The following is a 25955-nucleotide window of genomic DNA, read 5'->3' on the forward strand; positions in this document are numbered from 1 at the left end:
TTTGATCATCATGTACCTTGGTTAGATATCCAATAGGCTATTATTGTGTGTGTGTGTGTGTGTGCGTGTGCGTGTGCGTGCGTGCCGTGGTGTCGTTAAACATTCTTTCATTTCATTATAATTCCATTTTATAATTACTGTTTTGTAATAGGCGTCTGGATTGGTTAAATTGCCATCACGTGATCTAAAAAAACAACGTTCATTCTTCCATGAACGTGAAAACTACACTTTTTTTGTAAACAAATAAAAACAGAATGTTATCACCGGAACTACTTTTTATCAATTACGTCAACAACGGAATCCCAGAGGATTCCATCTTTTCTAGTTTCATCCCAATATCGTCTGCACTGTGAGTGGCAGTGACAATTCATGCTTTAAACGACTCCGATTTTGAACTGATACACATAATGTCACGAGCGTATGAAGGTGCCAAAAAGTGGGGGTGGGGTGGGGTGGGTCGGGGCACACCTGTATATTTACACACTTTTACACTATTATAAAGCAAACATAAAGCAAAATATCTGAAAAGTGTGTGTGTGGGGGGGGGGGGGGGGGCACACATGCCCCCTTGCCCCCCACCCGTTTCCTACGCCAGTGAATGATTTGTGCTTAAAATGGGGTTTTATAAAGATAGTTGCAGCCCCTGAAAAGATGATTTTATTATCCCATTTACAAGAGAGAGAGAGAGAGAGAGAGAGAGAGAGAGAGAGAGAGAGAGAGAGAGAGAGAGAGAGAGAGAGAGAGAGAGAGGTTGTGTTTCTATTCAATTTATTCAATATTAAAACTTTTTATCGATATATTTTAATATTTCAATACTTTTTATTGTTTTCTTATGTTGTATTACATTTTGCAAATAAATATGATTGTGATATTTATGTCATTATATTTTATTATATAAACCATCATCATACGACATTATATTTTATTACTTTTAGTGTAAATCTGCCTATAAAAGACAATCCATAAAACATTATCATACGACATTATATTTTATTACTTTTAGTGTAAATCTGCCTATAAAAGACAATCCATAAAACATCATCATACGACATTATATTTTATTACTTTTAGTGTAAATCTGCCTATAAAAGACAATCCATAAAACATCATCATACGACATTATATTTTATTACTTTTAGTGTAAATCTGCCTATAAAAGACAATCCATAAAACTATAAAATTTGCCTGTATTTATGGATGACTTATGTTTATGATAAAGGTACACATTCCTCTTACAGCATTGTGCAGAACCTCAAGTCAAAACTCACACTTTATGTCTGAGAATATTCATTTTTGTCACCCTGTGTATTCTTGGTTTTCCTGAGGTCTGTTGAAACTCACACTTTATTCCTATCTAAGTGTTTCAGTGTTGTAACGGACCAAGTACCAAACATTCTGTACAGTGTTGTAACAGACCAAGTACCAAACATTCTATACAGTGTTGTAACAGACCAAGTACCAAACATTCTAGACAGTGTTGTGACAGACCAAGTACCAAACATTCAATACAGTGTTGTGACAGACCAAGTACCAAACATTCTAGACAGTGTTGTGACAGACCAAGTACCAAACATTCAATACAGTGTTGTGACAGACCAAGTACCAAACATTCTAGACAGTGTTGTGACAGACCAAGTACCAAACATTCAATACAGTGTTGTGACAGACCAAGTACCAAACATTCTAGACAGTGTTGTGACAGACCAAGTACCAAACATTCAATACAGTGTTGTGACAGACCAAGTACCAAACATTCTAGACAGTGTTGTGACAGACCAAGTACCAAACATTCTAGACAGTGTTGTGACAGACCAGGTACCAAACATTCAATACAGTGTTGTGACAGACCAAGTACAAAACATTCTAGACAGTGTTGTGACAGACCAAGTACCAAACATTCTAGACAGTGTTGTGACAGACCCAAGTACCAAACATTCTAGACAGTGTTGTAACAGACCAAGTACCAAACATTCTAGACAATCCGTACAGACATGTCACACATACGGTGAAAGAAAAAGAGAGAGAAAGAGAGAGCCAGGGAGAGAGAAAGGCAGGGAGAGAGAGAGAGAGAGAGAGAGAGAGAGAGAGAGAGAGAGAGAGAGAGAGAGAGAGAGAGAGAGAGAGAGAGAGAGAGATGGATGCAGTAGCAGCAAGATGGTGGTGACGTAAAAATGCGATATGTACACATCACAGCCGTTTGACATACAAGCTGTAGGTTGCATGGTACCAAAGAAGAAAGTTCCGTGTCAAAGTTCGAGGTGCAGCGAAATATGCACTCAAATATTTACGGAGTAAAAGAAGCTGCGACTGTGATTGGTAGTAATATGTGATTATTTGTGCAAATACTATTATCCATCGGCAATAAATAAATACACTTTCATTTGTTATACAATTGTTATGCAGTATACACCGAAGGTTAAAACTAGTGCAGGGTACCTACAAAAATGGAACTGCGATTTTCAGCAAAAATGACGGTTGCTAATAAAAACATTAATGAAATCTCTTAAATGGTATATGACCCCTCCCCATATTCTTGCAGGTGGATTAAATGTGAAGTGCCATACCTTTTATTGGTGTACTGCTTGGGTGTGTTAATATGCTGATTATATCAGCTTTATTAGTAAATGTTAACATTATTGGTAATAGGAATTGATTTGGCCTACTGGAACTTGTTGAATGCGCTATGCATTCACCGCGGCCGTTTGCCATACCTGTTCTAGTATGCGCTCTGTACACTCCGACCACCTAGGTGGGTCCATTCAACAGTTTTTTTTCTCGTTCCAACCAGTGCACCATGACTGGTCAAAGACTGGTATGTGTTTTCCTGTCTATGGGAAAGTGCATATAACAATATTCCTTGCTGCATTAGGAAACATGTAGCGGGTTCTCGAAGCAGTCGTAAAAATGGTTGTACTACGTGTATGCTTTGACAGCACTACGACTGTCGTCCACATATTTTAGTAGTGTAACTCAAACAACACGTAACAATGTCGTAAGACGTACGGAAAACTAGTCATTAGAGACCGTAACTTGAACGGTTTACGCACTTTTGACAAGGGGATTCCCCTGTAATCGTTATCGATTTCCCTAATACATTTCAGCACCGTTTGCAGTGCAACTAATACATATCATAACAATCACTGATTTCAGTGTAATAGAGTACATTTGCATTTACTTTTGACTGCGATTTGGTTAGCATCATGGCATCAACTTCATCAACTAGCACACGTAAACATAAAACACGAAAACCAAACTTTTCCCCAGAGGAACATGTTGTTCTTGTTTCAGAGATACAAAAATACAAAGATATATTGAATTCGAAATTTTCCGATACTATGACAATGCACAAAAAAAAAAAAAAAAAAAAAAAAATATATATATATATATATATATATATGGCAGAAAATAGAATTAGCAGTGAACAGTGTCAATGCAGAGGTTGTGAGAACAGTTCGTGAATAAAGAAAAGATGGCAAGACATTAAAACTTCAACTAAAAGTATGGAAGGAAAACGAATAAAGGAGATGGGTAAGACTGGAGGCGGAAAGGCAGACTTTGAATCGTTGAATGCAGTAGAGCAAATGGCAGTAGGTGTGATAGGTGAAACAGCGATCGAAGGCATTAACGAAGGCATGGACTCGTACGTTGCTTTAAATGACAACGAGAAAACCCACAATGAAAACAAAAATGATAGTGGCGAAGGCGATAATGACGAACAACCACAAGACATCCAAACACATAGCCAAAATCAACAAGATCATATCGACCTGGAAATAAACACCGTAGAGCCCAATAACGATCCACCTTCCACATCATCAACGGACCCAAAATTATCAATATCCAGCAAGCTAAAGACCAAGAAATCAAGGAATACTTCATATGATATCAAAGAATCAAATAACACAATAATTGAAATGGAGAGAAAACGTTTGGCAGTGGAAGACAAACGGCTGGCAGTAGAAGAGAGACGACTGTATGTTGAAGAGCAGCGTTTACAACTTGAGCAATTTAAAATGTCAATTAAATATCCCAATTATTACGAAATGCCAAAATAAGTAACATTTACCTGGAGAAATGTATCCGATATGAACAAGCACGGAGAAAGTGATTAAATTAAATAAATAATCACACATAAAGGAAATCAGCATGTGAACCTTTAATTGCAAAACCAGTTTCCACCATACATTTTGTTATTTAAGTTTATTTTAAATAATTTCAATTATACCACAGCATATAATGTTGCAGTATTCACTGATTGTTGACTTTTTTATTTTGAAAACAAGACCTTTACTTTTGTTTTGAACTCTTACGCACTGTCAATGTTTTATAAATGTATGTGTTGGTTTGAAATTTTCTTTCAATTAAATTATTTCTGACAGCGTTTCCTGTGTTGTTCTGTTGTCTGTGAACTTCTAGTAGTGCATAATTGTTATCATCTTCATCTTCTTCCGATTCCGGATCATCTATTGGTAGTCCATGTTCACTGCAGATGTTGTGCAAAATAGCAGTAGCCATAATAATTTTCACATATCTTTTTTGTGAAAACATTAAACACCCTCCCGACTTGTGAAGACATCGGAATCTCATTTTCAACACACTAATAGTTCTTTCGCTCGTGTTTCGGGTTTTTCGCAGACTCATATTATATCTATTTTCCTTCGCTGTCTGAGGGTTGAGGATAGGTGTCATCATCCAGGGAGTACATGCATAACCACTGTCACCCAAAAGCCACCCGTCATAAACACCATGTTCAAAATCATCTTTAAGTGCACACATGTTCCAAATATGTGAATCGTGTGTGGACCCTGGCCATTTAGCAATGATATTTGTTATGGTTAGGTTAGCATCATTCACAATTTGTACATTTAAAGCATGATATCCTTTCCTTGAAACAAACAGATGTTCATCAACATTTGGCGCCTTTATGGGAATCAACGTGCCATCGATAGATCCGATAACATTGGGAAAACGGGCAATGTCGAAGAAATCAACTTTCATTTTAGTTATTTCTCCCGATCTTGTGGGAACTGTATGAATTGAGGAATATGCCGACATAATGCCGCAGATCCGCTGTGTATTGTTCTTGAAGCAGACATCTTTGACAGGCCATGCACGTCCCCACACACTGATAAAAAAAATACCTGTCGCATAATACCGTAATGCTGTCATTACTTGTAGAGATACAGGTAGAGACTGCGAACGGTTTGTTGGTCTTCTTAAATCATCTTGTAATAAACCACATACTTCAGTGATGCTTGGCCTATCTAATCTATACCGCAGCCAAATTTCTTCATCACTTAATATGTCCAGTGGGTTCGTTCTGTCGCGAAAAGTGCGACCAATCCTAAGTCTTCTTCGATGGTCATTTAGCAAATATACGTACAGAGCCATTACTGAATTATTACTGTACGGTGTTTACAAACTAACATTACCTTTCTGGTTAAGCGTTTGTTAACAATCAATTAAGCACAACACCTTAACCTTTCTAACTAAATACACACTACTGTTACGTTCATGCTACGACTGGTCCGAACTACAACTACATTTTTGACGTAAATCTGTTTAACGACATCCCAGCAAGAAAAATACATCGGCTGTTAGATATAACTATTTCACGATTGCATGACTAAAGAGTATTAAACTTTAAAATTCAATTATCTCAAAATGTCAAAAGTGTGACGTCGCACGTTATTCCCGTGGACCCTTCATATTTATAAACATTGTATCAGTAACATTTGACCGGCGATACATGCAAAATTCTTTCGTGTGCGTCATTTATTATATATATATATATATATCGATCTATCTATATCTTTCTATCTATCTATCTATCTATCTATTTGCTGTTTGCTTGTTTTTACTTTCCTACATCATTGACGGTAATTTCAACTATTGACAGCCTATGGTGAAATTCCATTTGTACGTAATTCGGCAAATTTTGGGCGACAGATTTCAATCATATGTAATTTAATGCAAGAAAAGACACTAAGGCAGACGGCAAATATCAAGCATATGTAATATAATGAAACAAAACACACTAACATAGGTGGCAGATTTCAAGCATAATATGTAATTTAAAGGGACATTCCTGAGTTTGCTGCAGTTTTTATGATGTTGTCGACTAATAAAATATTTCTACGATTAAACTTACATATTAAATATATTTTCTTGTTTAGAATAACAGTGTCTGTATATTCAACGTGTTTCTAATCGTTCTAATATTTGAACTAGGTTAACTTTCATTTTATTTACTAAAATATGTTTTATTTGAAGACAAAATCCTGCTTCGACTACTTACTTACGTAAAAATATTTTATTAGTCGGAAACATCTTACAATACAACAAACTCGGGAATGTCCCTTTAATGCAACAAAACACATCAACGCAGGCGGCAGATTTTGCTAATAAATTCTGTGTAAATACAAAAGTTCCGTAACATATTCCCATCCAATTATATCTAGATTAATCTAATTTTGAATACAGCGGTGAACACAAACTGCTAGTGCAGCCATAGCTGCATTGTTATCGAAGTAATTTATAACGCAGGGCACAGAGACTAAAGCTGTATCCTAACCGACGCGAGCGATGCGATCGATTATTTTAGAAATCAATGATTTCAATTGCAGCATCCTAACCGAACGCGAGCGACGCGAGCGATGCGAGCGATTATTTTAGAAATCAATGATTTCAATTGCAGCATCATAACCGAACGCGAGCGACGCGAGCGATGCGATCGATTATTTTAGAAATCATTGATTTCAATTGCAGCATCCTAATCACACGCGTACTACGCGACAGATTTATCGCGCCGGACACGTGCTGTTAGGATACGGATACGTGCTGATAGGATTTCTAAAATAATCGTTCGTATCGCTCGTCTGGTTAGGATACAGCTTAACGGTAGAACCGTGCGTGCTTTACCGTGGCTGTTCCATCGGTTGTCTTCATACCTGCATTGCAAAATAAGATTTAACATTGTGATAAAACAAGCCCAGGAAACCTACACAGAGTTAAAAGGAAAAACAGAAGTCACAAGTTGGCTTGTATATTGTAATTTCCTTTCTAACATAAAACATTGTTTACAACGTGGTAATGCATATTATAATAATGTTTAATGTCCTTGCGGTCTGCCTTAAAGGGACATTCCTGAGTTTGTTGCATTGTAAGATGTTTCCGACTAATAAAATACTTCTACGGTTAAACTTACATATTAAATATATTTTCTTGTTTAGAATAACAGTGTCTGTATATTCAACGTGTTTCTGGTCGTCTTAAAGGGACATTCCTGAGTTTGCTGTGATTTTTAACATGTTATCGACTAACAGACTTTTTAACGATTTTAATTGCATATCAAATATATTGTTTTGCATAAAATATTAGTGGCTGTATATTAAACATGTTTCTGATCGTTCTAATATTTGTACTAGGTTAAATTTCATTTTATTTCATAACAAATATTTTTTCGTACGTACGAAATTATTTAAAGACAAACTCCAGTTTGGGCTTTTTACAAATATTAAGACGACCAGAAACACATTGAATATACAGACACTGATATTCTAAACAAGAAAATATATTTAGTATGTAAGTTTAATCGTAGAAATTTATTATTAGTCGGAAACATTTTACAATGTAGCAAACTCAGGAATGTCCCTTTAATATTTGTAAGTAGTCGAAACTGGATTTTGTCTTCAAATAATTTCGTACGTACGAAAAAAACATATTTTAGTAAATAAATTTAAATTTAACCTAGTACAAATATTAGAACGATCAGAAACACGTTGAATATACAGACACTGTTATTCTAAACAAGAAAATACATTTAATATGCAAGTTTAATCGTAGAAGTATTTTATCAGTCGATAACATCTTAAAACCTGCAGCAAACTCAGGAATGTCCCTTTAAGTTTACAATTATTATAACGAAGAATGCGATTCTTTAGTTTTGTTTTGTTTTAATTTGTTTCATTTTATGTATCTTACAATACCATTTGACTGCACTTAAATATTACCGTAATTTATAAAATAAATGTCAACATTATATATTATAATAAATTGTTCATATGTGTCTATTAGGTCCTTTATGTATCTGACACCAGCTTCATACCAATATATAAAATAGTGAATTATTATTTAATTTGATATCGTCATTATACTAACCAAACTAAGATTATATCTCATTGTCACCACTAAGTTTGTTCTTACCTGTTTTGAGATATGCACACCAAGCTAATACATCTGAACGACAAAACAGTATTCCGATAGCAAAATCGTATTTCTGCACACGAGAGAGTCGAAAGGACGTTAGGCAAAGTCGTGATTTCTTCTGTAATCTATTATCAGGTGCTTGTCTTTAGGTGGACAGCCACTCACTCCACTAGGAGATACGTAACTGGATTTTTCATCCCTCCTGGATTGTCTGTAGGAGGACTGCCACTGCCAAGACTAGCTTAGAAAACCGTGAAGACAAAATCCAGTTTGGGCTTCTTACAAATATTAAGACGACCAAAAACACATTGAATATACCGACACTGATATTCTAAACAAAAAATATATTTAATATGTAAGTTTAATCGTAGACATATTTTATTAGTCGGAAACACCTTATAGTGCAACAAACTCAGGAATGTCCCTTTAACGTTTTCACGTTTTCACGTGGCTGACGTATCGACAATTCACAAAATCCTAATAGCATAATCTTATTCTTCAAAACGTTACCCAAATAAAACATTTTACTATATTGTCTTCAGACAGATTATAACCTCACTCCCTTTCAATATCATTGCTGTGACTGTCGCAAGCTTGCATCTGTTACAACAATAACGGTTTTCAATGTGTATGACCCATACTATAAAGATAGTGCGGGAATTAATGATATCTATATCACTGTTTATTATACACTGTAGAGAAGGAAAAAATATCTATACACATACACACACGCAATGCCACATTTAATTATACAAACCTGTGTAAATGTGCATTTATCTTCTCTTTTTCTACAATTTCATCCATGAGGTTTGTAATAATGTTGAAATAAACAGTATTAACTATAGGGGCCTATACCTTTTTTGTTCTTGAGTATTGTTAGGCACGTCCATCAAGCAAGTCAGTGCTAAAAAGGCCAAGGACTTTTTAATTACCCCATGTACACGTTTTACACACACACCCACACACACATATATACATACACACACACACACACAGACACACATACATACACACATACATACATATATACACACACATACACACACACACACACACACACACATACACACATACACACACACATACAGATACAAACACACACACACATACACACACACAAAAACACGCACGCACGCACATACACACACAGCGATACACGCACTTACACACATTCACGCACACTCACACGACGCACGTACACACACAAATAGGCGCAAACACAGACACACGCACGCACGCACACATACACACACAGACACACGCACGCAAACATACATACACGCACGCACGTACACACACACACACACCCGCACGCAGTCACACATACACACCCACGCATTAGATTATTAATTGAAACTGGAAGATGGACAAAACCTAACCCAATTGAACTGGAGAATCGGAAATGTGTTATTTGTAATTTAAGTAACGGTGAATTCCATTTTATACTTGTTTGTCCTATGTACATATCTGTCAGACGTTACATACCAAAATGTTTATTACCAAATTTATAGAATTGTTAAATAACAACAAGAAAGAATAGTAAGGCGGTTAACTGTGTATTGTTTTAAAGGGACATTCCCGAGTTTGTTGCATTGTAAGATGTCTCCGACTAATAAAATATTTCTACGATTAAACTTACATATTAAATATATTTTCTTGTTTAGAATATCAGTGGCTATATATTCAATGTGTTTCTGGTCGTTTTAATATTTGTAAGAAGCCCAAACTGGATTTCTTCTTCAAATAATTTCGTACGTACGAAAAACATTTATTTTAGGAAATAAAACGAAATTTAACCCAGTACAAATATTAGAACAATCAGAAACATGTTTAATACACAACCACCAATATTTTATGCAGGAAAATATATTTGATATTTAATTACAATCGTTAAAAAATCTCTGTTAGTCGATAACACCTTAAACATTGCAGCAAACTCAGGAATGTCCCTTTAAAGCCTTTGAAAAAAGAAACATAATTTTGTACAATTAAGTTTCCCCTGCATGTGAATGTGAATGCATAAGTAGAAAGTTTGTTATATATAGTATGTGTATCTATAATTTATATCTATATAATATCTATATTAATATCTTAGTAATTAGTATAACAGGATTTCAAAACAAATGTAAAGTGATCGTGAGTCGGACAGCTAATGTCCGTTTGTATCTTTGGTGCATTAAACAATTACTGTACAAAAGCTAGTATTTGTTAGACTTCATATTGTGTTTAACAACAACAACTATTGGAAGGAAAGAAGGAAATGTTTTATTTAACGACGCACTCAACACATTTCATTTACGGTTATATGGCGTCGGACATATGGTTAAGGACCACACAGATATTGAGGGAGGAAATTCGCTGTCGTCACTTCATGATGGGCTACTCTTTTCGATTGGCAGCAAGGGATCTTTTATATGCACCATCCCACAGACAGGATAGTACATACCACAGCCTTTGTTACACCAGTTGTGGAGCACTGGCTGGAGCGAGAAATAGCCTAATGGGTCCACCGACGGGGATCGATCCCAAACCGACCGCGCATCAAGAGATGGAACACACAAATCCCTGGATAGCACTTTAAAAATATTAGACCTGTATGCCAACGTATATGGATTAAACATAAACTACTCGAAATAAAAAATCATCTGGATAGGCAGTAAAAAATATTCAAAAGATGGTTAGAATGGGGTGCAGAAACCTTTTCCTTACTAGGAGTATATTTTTCAGTTAATATTGAAGAAATGATTCAAATTGACTTTGAACAGAAGTTAATGGACATGAAAAAAAAGGTTAAAACAATGGTCCACTAGAAAATTAATTCAACTGGGTCGTGTCGTTGTTATCAAAACCTTACTAATTTAAAAAATAACACATTTAATTACCAAATGTACCAGATCAAGTAACAAAACAAATAACTAAAATGTTTTTTAATTTTATTTGGCAAAACAAACCAGAAAAAGTCAAAAGAGAAGTACTAATGCAAGACTATGTAAATGGAGGCATCAAAATGCTAAACATTAGACATTTTACAACTGCGTTAAAAGCTACTTGGTTAAGAAGACGTCTAATATCAAACTCGAAATGGACACATCTTTTTCAAGCTGTAACAGGTTTAACGACAGAAAATATGATTAAATATGGAGATTATTATATTCAGCTAAAAATAACAAAAATTAAAAATAATTTTTGGAAAGATGTGTTACAAAGCTGGCTTACCATTCAACAGAAAAAAACGCCTGATAATAATGAAGATAATAATGAAGATGTAATGAGCCTAAACATTTGGTACAATAGCAAAATTAAGAAAAACAACAACCGGCAAACCTTTTATTGATATGAAGTATTTGCAAAAAGGCATAATATTTATTCAAGATCTAATAGACGAAAATGGGACATTAATGAATTACAAAATCAAACAACCAGTTTTAACACTGTTTGCAACCCGATTCTTCCGTTTAAAATAAAACTATTTTTAAAAGATACAAACCTAAGTAAGCAAATATACGCAATATTAAATCACACTACAATAGTGCCTACGTCCCAAAAAAGATATTCAGTATTGGGGTTTGACTTCACTTCACAAGTATGGGGAAAGTATTATGCTCTACCATTCAAAACTATTAAAGACCCATCTTTATTATGGTTTCAGTATAAAATTTTACACAGGATAACAGCTACAAATATATTTCTAAATAAAATAAAATATGTTGATTCTAATATTTGCGATTTTTGCCATCTTATGCCAGAAACACTGGAACCAAGATTAAAGTTGATTTTTCCAACATTAAAGTTGATTTTACCAAGATTAAAGATGATTTTTCCAACATTAAAGTTGATTTTACAAAGATTAAAGTTGATTTTACCAAGATTATATGTACCGAAATAGAATTATTTTATTGCGTTTGGTGGCATTAATACGCTTCTGTACAAACCTAATTGACATAAGCTTTTTTTTTTTTTAAATATACCCAATTAACAGTGGCTTCTGCAAGGTTGAATAGTACAGCGTATGCTTCTTTAAGAATACTGTTTTTTTGTCGAAAGCAATCTAAACCAATATTTGATCATGCGAAACAGGCAAATATATTCCATGGGAATTCTTCCCAATTAAAAATAAACCATCACGTTACAAGTTGATTTCTTTACAAAAGTCCAAATGTAATTTCTCCATCTCATTACCTTTTACAAAATCCCTACACTTCACATGAATAGCACAATATACTTGTGATATGTGTATTAAAAAGATCTAACATTGTTTTACAGTTTACACTCAAAGGTTTACATTTAGAATACAGAGCAAATAAAGCTTTACGACCTTGGTCTGCTAAATGTTTTTGTAAAAAGCTAAATTTATTGTTATATCTAAATGGAACAGCTAAATAACAAAACTCATCTTTAATATTAATGGGAGATTTAATATACGTCCAAGTTTCAAAATTCTTTACTTTTCCCCCATTTCTAAAAACGACTATATGTGTCTTATCTGTATTAACAGTAAGATGCCATTTCTTTGCATACACATGTAAGTTGTCCAGTAAATTTTGTAAACATTCCACAGTTTCAGAGAATAAAACTAAATGTGTTGTGTGTGTTGTGTGCTCAGGACAGCGTGCTTGGACATTAATTGGATATAAGCACGAAAATAAATTGAAAGAATGAATTTGCAAGTGTATTTAGTGTGTCTCGACCGAAACCGGATTGATCCGAATTCATCCGCATTGAGTGGCGGTGTGTCAACGGCGAAACACAATGCGGATCAGTAACCTGTCGCACGACTTCTCGGCACTGGCCTCTGTGATGTCGTCATTAAAGGGACATTCCTGAGTTTGCTGCACGTTTTAAGATGTTATTGACTAACAAAAACTTTTTAACGATTGTAATTACATATCAAATATATTTTTCTGCATAAAATATTAGTGCCTGTATATTAAACGTGTTTCTGAATGTTCTGATATTTGTACTAGGGTAAGTTTCATTTTATTTCCAAAAATATTTTCTTTTCGTACGTACGAAATTATTTGAAGACAAAATCCAGTTTGGGCTTCTTACAAATATTAAGACGACCAGAAATACATTGAATATACAGACACTGATATTCTAAACCAGAAAATATATTTAATATGTAAGTTTAATCGTAGAAATATTTATTTGTCGAAAACATCTTACAATGCAGAAAACTCAGGAATGTCCCTTTAAACCATCGGACATAAGGCTGGTAGTTACTGGGTTCGCAACCCGGTACCGACTCCCATCCAGAGCGAGTTTTAACGACTCAATGGGAAGGTGTAAAACCACTACACACTCTTCTCTTACTAACCACTAAGAATTAAGTAAGTCACTGGACAGACAACCCAGATAGCTGAGGTGTGTGCCCAGGACAGCGTGTTTGAACCCTAATTGGATATAAGAACGAAAATAAGTTCAAATGAATGAACGTGAAAATGGACATTAAGTTTGGTTAATCTACAAACGTGTAAAACACTTGGATAAAGTTACAATAGAGCGAAACAAGACTAGATGTGACGTAGAAACGGGGAAATATCCTTATAAACTGAAAGTTTAAAGTTTGTTTTGTCTAACGACACCACTGGAGCACATTTATTAATTAATAATCGGCTATTGGATGTCAAACATTTGGCAATTTTAACACGTAGTCATCAGAGGAAACCGGCTACGTTTTTCCTAATGCAGCAATGGATCTTTTATATGTGCTTCCCCACAGACCACATACCACGACCTTTGACCAGTCGTGGTGCACTGGCTGGAACGAGGAAAACCCCAAATCAGCCGAATTGATCCACCGATGTGTTTCGATCCTGCGGCGCAGATACCTCAAGCGAGCGCTCAACTGACTGTGCCAAATCCCGTCCCTATAAATAAGCTTGTGCTCATCTCCATTTGTGATATTTCTCAGAGGTGCGTGCGTTTTAAAGGGACATTCCTGAGTTTGCTGCAATGTTTTAAAATGTTATCGACTAATAAAATATTTCTACGATTAAACTTACATATTAAATGTATTTCCTTGTTTAGAACATTAGTGGCTGTATATTAAACGTGTTTCTGATCGTTCTAATATTTGTACTAGGTTAATTTTCATTTTATTTCCTAAAACATATTTTTTCGTACGTACGAAATTATTTGAAGACAAAATCTAGTTTGGGCTTCTTATAAATATTAAGACAACCAGAAACACATTGAATATACAGACACTGATATTCTAAACAAGAAAATATATTTAATATGTAAGTTTAATCGTAGAACTATTTTATTAGTCGGAAACATCTTACAATGCAGCAAACTCAGGAATGTCCCTTTAAAAAAAATATAATCATGCATTTCGTGGTATTAGAAACACCAGGATGAGCAAAACGTAATGGATAGACTAAACAATAACATCTAGGAATAGCTGACTTTATTATTATTATTTTAATCCGTCTCTAATAGTGAGACATATACCATAGTGCTTAAAAACTAGGGTCTGTCTGTCACTTTAAAGCTGTATCCCAACCGGCCACGAGCGATTATTTTAGAAATCATTGCTTTCGATTGCCGCATCCAATCGAATTAAAATTAGCTCCACTGGTTAATTACTATTACCTGTGGATCTAACAGCACCCCGTTGGAGCTCATGTCCAGTTGACCTTGCATTCGACCAATCAAAACCTTACTTGCAAAATTATGCCAGTGATTTGAAAAGAATTTGAAAACATTCGGGATTATGCCGAGGGTATATGAAATGATTCGGGTGAATTACGAAGTATGCCGGAAACTAATTTCAATATAAAATGTTCTATAAAATTCGTTTCAAGACGGGAAAAAACAAACAAACCCGTGATGGTATAGCCATACAGTCTGTTTATACTAGTATACAATCCAGAGTTTATTACTGCAATTTTCCCCCTGTTTTTTAATGTTGAAATAGACCCAACAAGTTCGCCTATTGCATAAATAATCTCGCCCGATATTTTTAGAATTTGTATGCTCCCGAATAACGCTATAATAGACGAATTGTAATTGGTCGATATTTAAATTGTTATTTATAGATGAAATGTCACCTGGACATGGGAGTCCACGCAATGCTGTTAGATCTACTGGTAGACCAGTAGAGTTAATTTTAATCAGATTATTGTCGCATCCTAACCGCCCGCCTGCGACGCGACATAATTATCTGTCGCGTGCGGTTAGGATACGGCGATTGAAATCAATGGTTTCTAAAAAAAAACACCCCAAAAACCCGGTAGCTTTAAGAAACTTGGAAACAAAATCTCCTTTTCACAATAACAGTGACGTCAGCTAATCCTTTGTACAAGTCACAGTACGGTACGGTGGTACGGATAGCTAAACAAGTTCGTGATTTGTTTGAAGAAGGAAGTATGTCATTTATTTAATCGTCCGATGATAACAGGTGTACTTAGAACCAAGTGTTCCACGGCTTCCGAGCATCGGCAGGTATGTTGTCATTTACTCGATGATTAATTAAGTTACAATCTCATTTATTGTCGCACATTTTCACCGTATCATTGTGCTGTGGATGTACTTACTAGAGAGGCCGACACCTCGGATCCTAGCCTGCGTACTCAGCCGTTCGAGAGCTAGACGGCCATTGGGACAGTTATGAGAGAGCTATTCAGGCTACAGTAACTCAGAGCACTAGTTTATAATAAATAATTAAGTCCACATTAAAGATTGGCAACGCTATCTGATTTTATTTAAAAAGACCGCTTGGAGTTTGCTTGTACCTGTGGCGTATGCGGGAGTGGGGGTGGGGGTGGGGGTGGTGTGTGTGTGTGTGTGTGTGTGTGTGCGTGTCCACGGGGGCCATGCTTCCCACCAATCAAACTTTTTTTTTACTATTAAATGTTATAACATTATACATACATACATATACATACATACATATACATATACATCTACATCTACATCACACACACACACACACACACACACACACACACACACACACATACACACATACTGGGGGCAGGACGTAGCCCAGTGGTAAAGCGTTCGCTTGATGCGCGGTCGGTGGACCCATTGGGCTATTTCTCGTTCCAGCCAGTGCTCCACAACTGGTGTAACAAAGGCCGTGGTATGTATTATTCTGTCTTTGGGATGGTGCATATAAAAGATCCCTTGCTGCCAATCGAAAATAGTAGCCCATGAAGTGGCGACAGCGGGTTTCCTCTATCAATATCTGTGTGGTCCTTAACCGTAAGACTGACGCCATATAACCGTAAATGAAATGTGTTGAGTGCGTCGTTAAATAAAACATTTCCTTCCTTACTTTCCTTCACACACACACACACACACACACACACACACACACACACACACACACACACACACACACACACACACACACACACACACACACACACACACACACACACACACACACACACACACACACACACACACACACACACACACACACACACACACACACACACACACACACACACACACACACACACACACACACACACACACACACACACACACACACACACACACACACACACACACACACACACACACACACACACACACACACACACACACACACACACACACACACACACACACACACACACACACACACACACACACACACACACACACACACACACACACACACACACACACACACACACACACACACACACACACACACACACACACACACACACACACACACACACACACACACACACACACACACACACACACACACACACACACACACACACACACACACACACACACACACACACACACACACACACACACACACACACACACACACACACACACACACACACACACACACACACACACACACACACACACACACACACACACACACACACACACACACACACACACACACACACACACACACACACACACACACACACACACACACACACACACACACACACACACACACACACACACACACACACACACACACACACACACACACACACACACACACACACACACACACACACACACACACACACACACACACACACACACACACACACACACACACACACACACACACACACACACACACACACACACACACACACACACACACACACACACACACACACACACACACACACACACACACACACACACACACACACACACACACACACACACACACACACACACACACACACACACACACACACACACACACACACACACACACACACACACACACACACACACACACACACACACACACACACACACACACACACACACACACACACACACACACACACACACACACACACACACACACACACACACACACACACACACACACACACACACACACACACACACACACACACACACACACACACACACACACACACACACACACACACACACACACACACACACACACACACACACACACACACACACACACACACACACACACACACACACACACACACACACACACACACACACACACACACACACACACACACACACACACACACACACACACACACACACACACACACACACACACACACACACACACACACACACACACACACACACACACACACACACACACACACACACACACACACACACACACACACACACACACACACACACACACACACACACACACACACACACACACACACACACACACACACACACACACACACACACACACACACACACACACACACACACACACACACACACACACACACACACACACACACACACACACACACACACACACACACACACACACACACACACACACACACACACACACACACACACACACACACACACACACACACACACACACACACACACACACACACACAGACACAGACACACACACACACACACACACACACACACAATAGTTTTTTGCGTTTTTTTTGGCGAGTGTAAATAATTATATTGTCCATCGGGAAAACAACACTTTAAAATATTTTGTTTGTACTTATATCCAGTTACGATTGAGGTGCATGTCAGCTATCTGAACTGTCTGTCCAGGACAGCTAGTTAATGGTTATTGTTAGGTCGAACTAACTGGGTGGGGTTAGGCAGGAAAACCCCATCCCTTGAACAATACTAACAAATGCCTTTTATTTGAAAAATATCCTATCAAACTAGGTGGAGAAAACCCTATATTACCATATTGTAATTATTATTACCTCCAAGCCTACTTGTTATAATAGATAGATTACGACACACACACCCTCCAGGTTAGTTAGTTTAGACTGGGTACTCCCCTGAAGGCAATAAATAACCGACATCCTAAGATCCGAGACTGACACTGAATATACTTCCCGGTCTGTACAAACAGCGCGCACATTAAAGTAAGAATGTCAGTAGGTAATATGGATGAACTAGGCGTCGTAGCAAAAAAGGATAAAAAGGAAGAAGAAAAAAGGGAATCTTTTATTTAAACATTCAATTATGTTATACAATTCTTTTATTATGTTTTTTTTTTAAAGGTTACCAGACCATGTCTTGTCGTGTCATCCATTTACTTCTGGTTTGCGGTTTATTGTTGGGTGAGTGTAATGCGTTTTATGCTAGGCTCACACTGTCAACTGTTACGACTAAGTTGGCCAACTGGACGGGTTGTGTTGTAATTTCCCCCAACTCTCGATTTAGACGGGTGCGTTCAGATTAACAACTAATGGGTTATACGACGAGAATCGAGTTGTAAGAGCGCTCACACTGGCAACTGGACAGTCGTAGAAGTCGTGACTTACGACATGTGCGTTCAGATTAACAACTAATGGGTTATACGACGGGAATCGAGTTATAAGAGCACTCAGACTAGCATCTGGACAGTCGTAGAAGTCGTGACAGCAGAAAGTTGGCAGTTGGTAGTCTGATCCTAGCATTACTGATGCTGAATATATATTATGTGGTTTGTTTTGTTTGTTTTGTTTGTTTGTTGTTTGTTTTTTGTTTGTTCATGCATGAAATCGCAGAAATAGGAAGTTTTATCTTTCTTTTCATTGTCATGTTTTAACGTTTAAATTTTATTTAATTATTTACTTAGTTATTTTAATATATTTACTTTCATTTTATATATATATATATATCTACAGCATATCATTCCGAGAATACAGTTTAAAAGGGCGTACACTTTTATAACAGGCGATCAACAATTCCACCAAAGTGATTTATTTCATTTCAACTTATTACTGTGCTTATATCCAATTAAAGTTCAAGCACGCTGTCCTGGGCACACACCTCAGCTATCTGGGCTGCCTGTCCAGGACAGTGGGTTAGTTGTTAGTTGGTTAGTGGTTAGTGAGAGAGAAGAGGGTGTAGTGGCCTTATTAGGTACCCATTGAGTCATTAAGAACTCGCTCTGGGTGGGAGCCGATACCGGGCTGCGAACCCTGTACCTACCAGCCTGTAGTCCTATGGCTTAACCACTGCGCCACCGAGGCCGGTGTAGTTTTATTTACTAACGACCCGTCCCCATTACAGTCAGCCACCCTACATACCATTCTAAACCACTGGTGGGTTCCGTCAACATTATATCAGAGTTCATGTGGAGGTGACGAGATTTAGTTCAGTCGGTTGAGTGCTCGCTTGAGGTGCTTGCGTCGTAGGATCAAACCACCTAGGTTGATCCATTCAACTAATTGGTTGTTTTCCTGTTCCAACCAGTGCACCACAGCTGGTCAAAGGCCATGGTGTGTGCTTTCTTGTCTGCGGGAAAGTGCATATAGAAGATTCTTTGCTGCATTAGGAAAAATGTAGCGGGTTTCCTCTGATGACTACGTGTCAGAATTATCATGTTTGACATCCAATCCGATGATTAACAAATCAATGAGCTCTAGTGGTGTCGTTAACCAAAACAAAAACTTTAACTGTTACTAGAGCGTGGGCTTCAAAGGTCAATGAAAAAAACTTAAGGTTTGTTCTGTTTAGCGACACGACTAGAACACTTTGATTTATTCATTATCAGCTAGTGGGTGCCAAACATTGGGTAATTCTGACATATAGTCTTAGAGAGGAAACCCGCTACATTTTGCATTAGTAGCAAGGGATCTTTTATAGACACTTTTCCCACAGAGATGCTACCGAAGGGTCTAAATACAACAAAAGGCTTCGGTTGGTTTTAATGGTTGTTTATTCAGAAGGGGGGGGGGGGGGGGGGGGGCGTAGTCCAGTGGTAAAGCGCTCCCGTTTCAGCCAGTGCACCACGACTTGTATATCAAAGGCCGTGGTATGTCTTATCCTGTCTATGGGATAGTGCATATACAAGATCTCTTGCTACAAATGGAAAAATGTAGCCGGTTTCCACTCTAAGATTATATTTCAAAATTACCAAATGTTGGACATCCAATAGACGATGATTAATAAATCAATGCACTGTAGTGGTGTCGTTAAACAAAAAAAGCAACAAAAAAACAACAACAAACAAACACAAATACCCCCCCCCCCCCCCACGTGTGTACGCGCGCGCGCGCGTGTGTGTGACTTGTGACCGTGACTGCGTGTGTGTACGTGTGCAGGTGCACTTAAAAGCGTGTATTAACTTTGTATAGGAAACAGAGCTCGCATCAAGTGAATATTGTACCTTTAATTTGTATTCTTGATTTCTCAGACTCGTCAGACGGTGCCACTGTTACAGTAGACGATTTCACGGCAGCTGTCGATTGTTCCGACCTTGAACTTAAGTGTAACTTTACGTCAGATATTACGGAGACGAAAATATATCTTATATGGAAGAATCACCGTGGTCATCTCATTTACAGGATGGATTTTCAGTCAAATAATTACACTTTTGGATCAAGCTTTGAATTTGCCATTTCGAAGAACAATGGATTCAGGACAGGGGACATAACCTTTCCGAAAGCCAACGTGACCAAAGAAATGGCTGGACCATATGTCTGTACATTTGTAACAAACGCAACCTCTGTATCAGCCACTGCAAGTATTGATGTCCAGTGTAAGTATTAAGGAGTGGATCTAGAATTTAGTTTTTGAAGAAGTACCGATAGAGATGGCGATAGCGATGGCGATGTTGGTGTCGGTGTCAGTGGTGATATTAATTCAGTTAAACATTTAAGTTGCCAATACAATAAGTCACTTAAAAATACGGTTTTGAGTTAACTGCCATTGAAATAGGTTTTCAACTATTTCATTTGATTTCAATTTATTGTCGTGGTTTAAGCACGCTGTCCTGAGCACACGCCTCAGCTATCTGGGATGTCTGTCCAGGACAATGGGTTAGTTGTTAGTTAGAGAGAAGAGGGTGTGGCGGTCTTACACCTATCCACTGAGTCGTTAAAGCTCGCTCTTGGTGGGAGCCGGTACCGGGCTGCGAACCCTGTACCTACCAGCATTATGTTGAATGGCTTAACCACGACACCACCGAGGCCGGTTTTCAACTAATATATCCATTTTAACTACGGTAGTTACATACTATATATCAAGCGCGTACTCAGGAATGTTAGCAGAGGGGTTCTAGACTTTGACGATCAAAGGTTATAGGGGGTTCGAGTCATGCTTCCCCGGAAAATATACTGAGAAAAAGGAACATTTGACGTGAAAAGTGTGCTATAACAGATTTCAATGTATTATTATAGCCCATGCCATAAAGAAAGAGTGGGAAAATACAATATTTATGTAACCATTTATTGCAGACCAAATGGATAATAAAGATTATTACTGAAAATGTCAGTTTCTGTACACCCAATGTGTATCTGCTCGTCATAACGTTTCTAGTAACTCGAACTTCGTTCTATCTATATTGTATGTTCAAATCATTGGGAGGTAAAATCTAGTTTGAACTAAGTAATACAAACAGACACTAGACATCTTTAAGACGTCTATTAAAAATTTGATTAAAACATATAATAATACCAGATCAAGTGTAATACAAAACGGATTTCTTTCTGAATCGTTTAACTTAAAAAGAGGTTGTAGGCAAGGTGATCCCTTGTCTTCTTATATATTTATTTTATGTGTTGAAATCAGCAGCATCATAATCAGACATCCACCTAATATTAAAGGTATCACTAGACGGGGAAGAATACTTAATATCGCAATATGTAGATGCTATAAGTTTTATTTTTAATTGCTTCCCAGAATTTCTATACAATACACTATTAATTTACTAAATCAAAAGCTATTTGGATAGTTTACCATCATACCAGGTGGAAGTTAGAATGGAGTGCAGAACAGTTTATCTTAATTGGTATCAACCTTCAAGTAAAACTAGACAGAATTAATGAACTGAACTATGAACAGAAAATAGCAGAAATGGAAACATTTATGATGTGAGGTCTGTTAGAAAGCTAACTGTCTTAGGAAGGATAACTGTTATAAAAAGTTTAATAATTCCCAAAATAACGCATTCATTTATAGCCTTACCTAACCCAAGACAAATACTACCAAAATATTTAAATACTTCATTTAAAAAATTTATTTGGAAAAGTGGTGGTGAAAAATTAGCACGCAATTTAAAGGGACATTCCTGAGTTTGCTGCACTTTTTAAGATGTTATCGACTAACAGAGAATTTGTAACGATTGTAATTACATATCAAATATATTTTTCTGCATAACATATTAGTAGCTGTATATTAAACGTGTTTCTGGTCGTTCTAATATTTGTAATAGGTTAAATTTCCTTTTATTTCCTAAAAATGTTATTTTTTTTACGAAATTATTTGAACAGAGAATCCAGTTTAGGCTTCTTACAAATATTAAGACGACCAGAAACATATTGAATATACAGACACTGATATTCTAAACAAGAAAATACATTTAATATGTAAGTTTACTCGTAGGAATATTTTATTAATCGGAAACATCTTACAATGCAGCAAACTCGGGAATGTCCTTTTAATAAGTCAAAATTATAAAGATGACTGAATCAAAATGATAAACGTAAATAATTATATAACAGCTCTAAAAATGCATGGATTCGACGTATGTTTATGAATAACCCTAAGTGGACTAATCTCTTCAAATCTATTACAGGCATATCTACAAAAGATTTTGTTATACATGGTAACTATTTCATTACACTTAAACTAGAACAAATACTAAATACATTTTGGAGAGATACATTATATAGCTGGGTACAAATACAACAAAACCAATACCTACAAAATATAGATGACATTGTAGGGATTAATATTTTGTACAATAGTAATACATATATATATACTCAGCGTCACTATTGAAGGGTCACTCATATTGTTAGTACTACACATGTTAACGATACCCGTCCAACACACTAATTATGAAAGAAGGAATGTATGGCCTTCGTGGATTAGGCCCAGAGTGAGGTTTCCTAAGTAGCATTTGGATTTCAATATGAGTAATGGTACTTCCGGATATAGGCCACAACAAAATTGTAAAAGTTATGCAAACACATGTACCTACTATCACCCCAACAAATGGGTTATCTCAACGCACCCATGTCTGAAATTTTGTATTTGTGCCCGTGAAATGCGTTCTCCCCATGGGTATAAAAGTGTGAATGATTGCTATCCACATATTCACGCACACTTCAGTTGCAAATGCGTCGTGTTTTTGCTTTGCTTAATGCTGGCCCTGCTCTTTGGGCATAGGAAACGGATCCAGTCATTTGCCTCATCCACCCAATCACACTCTGACTGACATTAAAGTGCCTCGCGACTTCTCGCTGACTGTGTTTAACCTGTATCAGACCTACTCCATTGCCCTTCTCAACATTAGTCAAAACACGACGCATTTTCAACTGAAGTGTGTGTGAATATGTGGATGGCAATCATGCACACTTTTATACCCATGGTGAGAATGCATTGCACGGGCACAACATACAGAATTTCAGACATGGGTGCGTTGAGACAAACCATTTGTTGGGGTGATAGTAGGTACATGTGTTATTATAACTTTTACCAATTTGTTGTGGCCTCTAACCGGAAGTGCCATTACTCATACTGAAATCCAAATGCTACTTAGGAAACCTCACTCTGGGCCTAATCCACGAAGGCCATACATTCTTTTTTTCATAATTAGTGTGTTGGACGGGCATCGTTAACATGTGTAGTATTAACAATATGAGTGACCCATCAATAGTGACGCTGAGTATATATAAAACCATTTTTATATTAAAATAACTTAAAACTGATGTCATTTTTATAGGTAATTTATTGAACGAACACGGAGACTTCCTAAGATATGTACAGTTGATAACAAAATACCACATTACTACTAACGTTTTTCAGTAAGCTTCATTAAAGGGACATACCCTAGTTTTTAAACACTACAGCATATGTTTCACTATTAGAGCCGTTTATGATCACTGAAATCAAACATTACTTATATTTTATTGTTTAAATTATCCATTTCCGAAGATCCGAAGTGTTTCTGGTCATCCTGTTGTTTATAATACCACAAAATGCATTTTTCATATTATTAAAAACGCACGCGCGTCTGAACAGTAGCGGTTATTGATTCGAAAAAAAGAAATGTTTTATTTAACGACGCACTCAACACATTTTATTTACGGTTATATGGCGTCAGACATATGGTTAAGGACCTCACAGATTTTGAGAGGAAACCTGCTGTCGCCACTTCATGGGCTACTCTTTCCGACTAGCAGCAAGGGATCTTTTAGTTGCGCTTCCCACAGGCAGGATAGCACAAACCATGGCCTTTGTTGAACCAGTTATGGATCACTGGTCGGTGCAAGTGGTTTAAACCTACCCATTGAACCTTGCGGAGCACTCACTCAGGGTTTGGAGTCGGTATCTGGATTAAAAATTCCATGCCTCGACTGGGATCCGAACCCAGTACCTACCAGCCTGTAGTCCGATGGCCTAACCACGACGCCACCGAGGCCGTTAAATACATATTACAAAGACTAACAGGGTGTACATTGCGGTTATTCATTACCTGTTTGCAATTTTACAACTTTTGGCACGGCATTCTACTTTGTAGTATAAGTGGTACCAAAACACAATCTGAAGCTTTTGATGTCATTTTGTTTAGTCAGATGCTGCAAGTGTTTGTTTTTTTACAATGCATTCGTTCAACTTTACCGGCCTCGGTGGCGTCGTGGCAGGCCATCGGTCTACAGGCTGGTAGGTACTGGGTTCGGATCCCAGTCGAGGCATTGGATTTTTAATCCAGATACCGACTCCAAACCCTGAGTGAGTGCTCCGCAAGGCTCAATGGGTAGGTGTAAACCACTTGCACCGACCAGTGATCCATAACTGGTTCAACAAAGGCCATGGTTTGTGCTGTCCTGCCTGTGGGAAGCGCAAATAAAAGATCCCTTGCTGCTAATCGGAAGAGTAGCCCATGTAGTGGCGACAGCGGGCTTCCTCTCAAAATCTGTGTGGTCCTTAACCATATGTCTGACGCCATATCACCGTAAATAAAATGTGTTGAGTGCGTCGTTAAATAAAACACTTCTTTCTTTCGTTCAACTTTAAAGGTCCTTAAGAGAGAAGTACAATATTGTACATAAATGCTTAGTCACTATTGCGTAAACAACATTAATTTCGAAAATGTATGTCTAAATATGACTGCAGTGCATTGAGCCAATTTAATTTTGCAATTTAATTTAAAGTCTCCAGTTAGAGTAAATAAGTTCTGGGCTAGATATTAATGGTGTGTTCCGGTGATAAAAAAGCATGGCAAGTTTACTAAAGTGATTTTGGATGATAGTTGCTTTGGTCCATACTTTCACGTGATGTAGTGCTGAGAA

The 25955-nt window shown here is 37.3% G+C and overlaps 1 protein-coding gene and 1 long non-coding RNA gene across 2 annotated transcripts in view; one reads left to right on the top strand and one right to left on the bottom strand.

Annotated features, from left to right (window-relative positions):
• The window catches only part of LOC121384027 (synaptogenesis protein syg-2-like), a 124881-nt gene that overhangs the window by 23849 nt on the left and 75077 nt on the right, over nucleotides 1-25955 (bottom strand). The window lies entirely within an intron of this gene.
• LOC121384033 lies at nucleotides 15537-21286 on the top strand. The gene is made up of 3 exons (XR_005959330.1): nucleotides 15537-15657; nucleotides 18729-18788; nucleotides 20852-21286. It is a non-coding gene; the product is annotated as an uncharacterized LOC121384033 (long non-coding RNA).

This window comes from Gigantopelta aegis, chromosome 2 (assembly GCF_016097555.1).
Source record: "Gigantopelta aegis isolate Gae_Host chromosome 2, Gae_host_genome, whole genome shotgun sequence".
Classification (NCBI taxonomy): Eukaryota; Metazoa; Mollusca; class Gastropoda; order Neomphalida; family Peltospiridae; genus Gigantopelta; species Gigantopelta aegis.